General features: G+C 46.4%; 1 long non-coding RNA gene across 1 annotated transcript in view; it reads left to right on the plus strand.

Moving 5' to 3' along the window:
- Window positions 1–7,113, plus strand: part of LOC110293929 — an 11,826-nt gene extending 4,713 nt beyond the window's left edge. Inside the window, exons 3-4 of the long non-coding RNA XR_002377895.1 lie at window positions 4,466–4,794; window positions 6,103–7,113. This is a non-coding gene — a long non-coding RNA (uncharacterized LOC110293929). The remainder of the gene's footprint in view (window positions 1–4,465; window positions 4,795–6,102) is intronic.
- The last annotated feature ends 134 nt before the right edge of the window (window positions 7,114–7,247 follow it).

Here is a 7,247-nt window from a genome sequence, read left to right on the forward strand (position 1 = left end):
GAACTCAGAAATCTGCCTGCCTCTGCCTCCCGAGTGCTGGAATTAAAGGCGTGCGCCACCACGCCCCACACCCGGCAGAACGGAATGTTTTTGTTGTTGCTGTTTTGAGATAGGGTCTTGTGTAGCCTACACTGGCCTTAACTCACTCTGTGGCCAAGGATGGCCTCGAATTTCTGGTTCTATTCCCTTTACTTCCTGAGTGCTAGAATTACAGGTGTCCACCATCGTCCCTTGCTTGTGACTTGCTGGGAACGGAGCCTAGGCTTTCATAGCCCCCCCCCCCCCAGCCTTTGTCTCTTCGGTTTCGTGAGCCTCCTGACCTTTTTTGTGAGACAGAAACACTTTTTTGCACGTCTCATGAAAGCACGTTGCTGGGTGAGACCCTTTTCCAGTTTTGCTTATTTATTTGTTTTGAGACAGGGTCTCAAGGTCCAGCCCTGACTGGCCTGGAACTCTTGCTGTATACCGGGTTAGCCTTGAATTCACAGAGATCCCCCTGCCTCTGCCATCCTACTGCTGGGATTAAAGGAATGGGTCACCATGCACAAGGGAATGCTCCAGTTTTATGGTGAACATTCTCTTTCCTGTCCCAGTTATAAATACTGGAAAAGGCCATAGACTTGTCTATTTTTGGAATGAAGTATAATTTCTGAGGTTCTCAAGGGTGTGTGGACATGAACAGCTGGCTGGACATACATCTCCCCTATAAGTCAGAACTCAGCAGCATTTAAGACATTTTGTGAGCCAACTCCAGCTCCAAGGGCTCTACATGCTGAGTTCTAGGACAGCCAGGGTTACACAGAGAAACCTTGTCTCAAAAAACAAAAACAAAAGAAAACACTTTGTGTCATATACACCTACTTAGTTATGTCTTGCTCTAATGGTCTGCTGTTTCCCTAGAGAGACCAGCGGGACCAGTAAAACAGACACTATCATCTCAATACCAATCTGGGCTACAGGGTGGCCAATGAGCTGTTAGAACTGTGTGCAAGTTTCTCTGCTCTCTGGCATCAGGCTGCATCCTGTCCCTTCTCTCACGCTGGGATTGCTGGGAAATTTTTCTTTTGCAGTCCATTATCTCAACAGACTGATGTTCAAAGGGTAGCTACAAGTGTCTCTCTTTAAAATGTTTCTCCTTAGGACTAAGCAGCTAAAAACACTAGCTGCTCTTCCAAAGGTTCCGAGTTCAATCCCAGCAGCCACATGATAGCTCAGGACCATCAATAAAGGAATCTGATGCCCTCTTCTGGCAGTAGGTGTCCATGAAGACAGCGCGCTCCTGCATTAAAACACACACACACACACATTAAATAATTTTTTTTAAAGTTTCCTCTTGGGGCTAAGGTCAGCTCGGTAGTTGAGAGAGCACACTGTTCTTGTGGAGGACCTAGGTTTGGTTCCTAACACTCACACTGGATGGCTCACAACTGCTTCTAGTCCCAGCCTCCAGAGGATCTAATGCACTCTGGAGGCCTGGACTCAGAGTTGTGCCGACACATATACAACTACAACTAATAGAACTAAATGGACTCTGACGACTCCTGTACGTACATGTACACATACATACAAGTAAAATGAATAGAAATAAATGAATAAGGGGCTGGAGAGACGGCTCAGCATGAAGAGCATTAGCTGCTCCTGCAGAGCATCTGATTCGGTTCCCAGCACCCATGTCATGTGACTTACAACCTCCTGTTACCCCAGCACCAGGAGACCCAACGCTTTCTCCTGGCATCTACTCGGGCACCTGCACACATGTGACACACACACACACACACACACACACACACACACACAGACCCAGGCACATACAGTATAAAATAAAATAAAATAAAATAAAATAAAATAAGAGCTTGAAAGGAGGGGATCAATGGTTGAGGGCATATATTACTTTCTTAGAGGACCCAAGTTTGGTTCTCAGTACCCACGTTGGGTGGCTCACAACCACCTGTGACTTCAGTTCCAGCAAGGATCTGCCCGTCTTCATTACTGGCACTTGCATTCATGTGCACAGATCCACATCACTGTTTTTGTTTTGAGACAGGGTTTTTCCCTGTGTAACAGCCTTGGTAGTTCTGGAACTTGCTTTGCTTTGTTTGTAGACCAGACTGGCCTCAAACTCACAGAGATCCACCTGCCTCTGTGTCCTGACTGCTGGGGATTAAAGGTGTGTGCCACCATGCCTGGCAGACATACATAATTAAAAAAAAATTTTTTTTAGATTTATTTTACTTTATGTCTGTTGAAGGTTTAGCCTGCATGCATGTCTGTGCACCATGTGTGTGCCCGGTGCCAGGGGAGTCAGAAGAGGGTGGTCCTCTGTGAGAGTGAGTAGAGCTCACTCTTAATCACTGAGCCATCTTTCCAGCCCCTTATTCTACCACTCCTGTTACCAGCTCATCGTGCAAGGAAGACCGAGGAAGTCACAAGATCATAGGAAGGAAGCCAGCATGCAGAACCCATATCATCTTTAAGTCCTATGACACCACTCAAGAGAAAGACTCTTATGTGGATGAAAGCTGTAATACCAAGCAACACAATCCCTTTGCTGACTCCCCAAGTGAACCTAGCAGCCTGCACATATAACCAGAGAGGAATAATTTGCATTAATCATAGCAAAGTTCTCTTGCAAATGAGAGCTTGTGTTTTCACCAGTCATAGCTGGGCCTCTTTAGTACCAGCATCAGCAATCCTTTTGTTAGATTCTCAGGGGAAGAGTGCCTCCTCTGGCCTTCGTGGAGAAGGTTGCAGGGTCTTTCCTGTTCCTTGAAGCTAGTGATAGCAAAAGATCTAAAGCAGGATGTTTGAAACAGTTCTGGCCAAAGCTGCTGGGTATTCCAAAGCTGTGTGTGTGTGTGCGCGTGTGCATGTGCGTGTGTGTGTATGTGTGCCTCTATCCCATTGTCTTTGTTTATTCACAGGAGAATGAACAGGAACACTTGACCCTTAGGACACAAGGCTAAAGAATTTACCATCAGCTGCCCCCCACCCCCCCACCCCATAATCCTAGCACCTGTGAGATGGAGACAGGAGGATCAAGAGTTTATTTAGGGCTGGAGAGATGGCTCAGTGGTTAAGAGCACTGTCTACTCTTCCAAAGGTCCTGAGTTCAATTCCCAATAACCACATGGTGGTTCACAACCATCTGTAAATGGATCTGATGCCCTCTTCTGGTGTGTCTGGAAACAGCTACAGTGTACTCATATAAATAAAATAAATCTTAATTAAAAAAAAAAAAAGAGTTTAAGGTTATCCTCAGTTATATTGTAAATTCAAATCCAGACTGGGCTACAAAAGAAAGGGGTCTTTTCTCAAAACAACCAAAGCCAACCAACCAAAAAAAAAACAAAAAAACAAAAAAACAAAAAAACAAAACACCAAGTAAGGGCTGGAGTATGTACAGCTCAGTTGGTAAAACAGTGAAACCTTGCACATGAGAGGGCATGAATTGACTCAAAGAGCCAGACACCACGGTGTGAGCCTGTGGTGCCAGAGAAGAAAAGCTGGGAAGGAAATCCCTGGAAGGGCATTTGACAGTTAGCCTACCTTACAGGTTTCCAGACCAGGGGAGGAGCCAAGGAACAACACCTGAGGTTGTCCTCTGACCTCTACATCCATATGTGCACACCCACATGCATGTGTCCCACCTGAGCCCTCCACACCAGCTCATACATGAGCATCCTTTCACCCCTTCATACCTCCCCCAAGCTGATTGCTAACTCCAGCAGTGATTTTAATGTGGTTTTACAAAGTATTTATTTATAGGCTGGGTGGTGGCGGTGCATGCCTTTAATCCCAACACTTGAGAGGCAGAGAATGGTGGGTCTCTGCAAGTTCAAAGCCAGCCTGATTTACAAAGCAAGCTCCAGGACAGCAAGGGCTACAAAACCAACCCAACCCAATCCCCCAAACAAATAAACAAGCACAAAAGCAAAACTGAACAGGACAAAAATATTAAAAACAAACAAGAAAGATTTATTTATGCATGTGTGGTACCTCTCTGTGGGTGGTCTCAGGCCAGAGGAAGGATGCTTTGGAGATGAGGTTACAGGTGTTTGTCACCCTCTTTGTGTCCATTGGGATCTCAGTTCTGGTTCTCAGGACTAAGCATCAAGTGTTCATTACTGTTGAGTTCTCTATATAGACCTTAGTAGATTTTAGTGGAGCTTAACAGGCTGCCAGCGATGTAGATAGAAGCAGGTCCTGCTTGCTACCCAAGCACAGCTCTGGCTTCAGAACATACCATTCATTCAGCTAGGACTGTTTCAAGTAGCCTGGCTTCCCCCTGCCCCCCACCTCCCACCCCCCTGGCCAATTTATTTATTATATATCAGATCTCATTATAGATGGTTGTGAGCAATCATGTGGTTTCTGGGATTTGAACTCAGGACCTCTGGAAGAGCAGTCAGTGCTCTTAACCGCTGAGCCATCTCTCTAGCCTAAGCAGCTTGTCTTAACAAAGCAGGAACCTCAGCAGCCCAGCCGGTAATACAAGAGGACAGGGTGGAGCTCTGACAGGATAGTGGCAACTTGGATGCAGGTGAAGAGCTGCCAGGGACAGTTCTCAGGAAGCAGAGGCATAGAGGAAAAACCATGGAGACGTTACAGGCAAGGCTTTGAAGAGCTGAAGATGAAAGCCATGGCTTGGTGACTGTAAGAGTTCTAGAGAGCGGCCAAGCTCTGAGAAGAGGTGCGTCCAACCCTTTGACATTGCCATGTGAAGCTGCCATCCAGACTTCATGCTTGAGAACTATGCAATGGAGTTTAAAATAAAATTGCAAAACTATTTTTTGAGTAAGTACATGAGTTTAGGCTGGGCTACACTTGAAACTATCCTTGGGCCTGGACAGGCTTGCAGGGTTGTGAGCTCTGATAGTCAAGAGCTGGGACTCTTAAGCAGAGGCCTATGTGAAGCTAGAGAGTGATGCTAGACAGGCAATGGTGGTGCATGCCTTTAATCCACAACTAGGGTAGAGGTAGGGGGATCTGAGGTCAGCCGGGTCTACAGAATGAGTACTAGGACAGCCATAGCTACACAGAGAAACTCTGTCTCAAGGAGAGACAGAGAAAGTGAGAAAGAGAATGGGAGAACACTATCTTTCAGGAGCCATGGGTCTCAACACTCAGGGCTTGAGAGCCATAAAAGAACTTGGTGGAGGGTTACAGTGGATGCTTTGTGCGGGGCTCCTGGCAACCTAACCCTAGAGAAGAAAGTCTGTTTCCCCAGCACCTGCAGCCATCATACGTCTCTGGCTTCTAGAACCTGGAGCCATAAGCCTTTCTTAAGATTTGGATTGAATCCAGACACTGGGGCTTTGGGCTCTCAAAGGTCTGGGCCTGCCAGTCCTAGAAGAGACACTAATTTAAAAAAAAGTATCCTTTAGCCATGCCGGTGGCGGTGGCGCATGTCTTTAATCCCAGCACTCAGGAGGCAGAGGCAGGCGGATTTCTGAGTTCCAGGCCAGCCTGGTCTACAAAGTGAGTTCCAGGACAGCCAGGGTTATAGAGAAACCCTGTCTCGAAAAACCAAAAAAGAAAAAAAGTATCCCAGCACTTGGGAGGCAGAGGCAGGTGGATTTCTGAGTTTGAGGCCAGCCTGGTCTATAGGGTGAGTTGCAGGACAGCCAGGACTACACAGAGAAACCCTGTCTCGAAAAACAAAACAAAACAAAACAAACAAACAAAAAAAGTAAATTCATTTACTTAGTGGGTACCTAGCACATCAGCGCCCCCGACCCCCGTCAGTTCTCTCTCTCCACAATATGAGTTTGCAGGATAGAACTCAATTGTCAGAATTAACAGCAAGAAATGATGAGTAGACCATAAATACTTCTGAGTAGATCATAAATACTCAGCCAGCCCAGTACTAACTTACCCATCAGCCCGTGGCCACATGTTTTGTGGTTTAGTCTTTATATCACACAGGCTAGCATGATCTTTCTGCCTCAATCTCCCCAGTGCTGGGATTTCAAGTCTATGCTTCCTGACCAACTAACTGGTCCTTTAAAAAAAAAAAAAAAAAAAGGAAAGTTTTGTTTGTTTTTTCTTAGGAATGATCTGGGACCAGAGAGGTGGCTCAACTGTTTTAGTTGTTTAAATTAGGCTCAACAGTTCAGAGCAGCCTGGGTTCTATTTCCAGCATCGACATGCGGTTCATAACTGTCTACTCTAAGTCCTGCGCGTGATACGATGCCTTCTTTCGGCCTCCGCCTGTACACGGTGCAGAGACAGACTTGCTGGCAGAACACTGATATGCATAAAAATAAAAAAAAATCTTCGAGTTAAGAGATGGTTGTAAACTACCATATGGCTACTGAGAGCGAAACTTGTGTTAAGCTCTTAGTTCCCTCAACTAGTTCTTATTAAGATTTTCGAAACGTCCCGTAAGGGACAGCTTTGGGCTGGAAGTATCAAAAATCTTGACTATCTTTCCAAGCAAACCACTCTTGCGGTCCCCCTGGTCACTCCACGAAGGTTTCGTCCCTCCCACCCCACGCTGGCCCACGTGATCGCGCTCTCCCGCGTGTGAAGACCGTAGTCACCGGCAGACTGAATCAGTGACTTTCACGTCTCGGGCCAACGCTAAATTGCAAGCTGCTGCAGTGAGGATGGCCATTGAGATTAAAGCCGCTCATCACACGACTCTGCATTGTGCAGGCAGTCATTCTTGTGTGTGTTGGCGGCCCCTGGTTGTCGGCGAGCTCCTCGCGTAATTTTGGAACCCTTCGTTCTTTTGCCCCGTCAGTGGACGGGTCTAAAATGCAAGACCTTACGGGGGAGCGAAGCCAGTCATGTCAGTCAAGCAGTCTGTCTGATTAAAAGCAAAGCTTACAAAGAATCATGTGTGGAGCTTTCAGTTGTCTTGGCATTATTTTATGGTCACACATTTTGTCTTCATACAGTTACGCGTGTTAATCATTTGAGAATCCACTTGATGCTTCCCAGATAGTTCAGTCCTTCCCCGTAGCGCCCGCCGGGAGAGGCAGAGGAACGTCTACCATCTTGGACGCAACTATTTCTTAGTCAGAATGGGGGAGCCACATATCCTTGTGAATTTATTTGCTATCTTAAAAAAACCTTTTGGGCTATAAATAAACTCGCATATCTTGAAACATTTATTTTAACTGTTTCTAGATTTTTATGCCTATCTGAGTTTTCTCGGGCTGATCGTGAGGAATGAGGGCGTGGGTGTCTCCCCCCGAGCCACATCTTGGTACGACCCCATCGCTGCACGCACATGGCTCCGC

Source organism: Mus caroli, chromosome 5 (assembly GCF_900094665.2).
Source record: "Mus caroli chromosome 5, CAROLI_EIJ_v1.1, whole genome shotgun sequence".
Classification (NCBI taxonomy): Eukaryota; Metazoa; Chordata; class Mammalia; order Rodentia; family Muridae; genus Mus; species Mus caroli.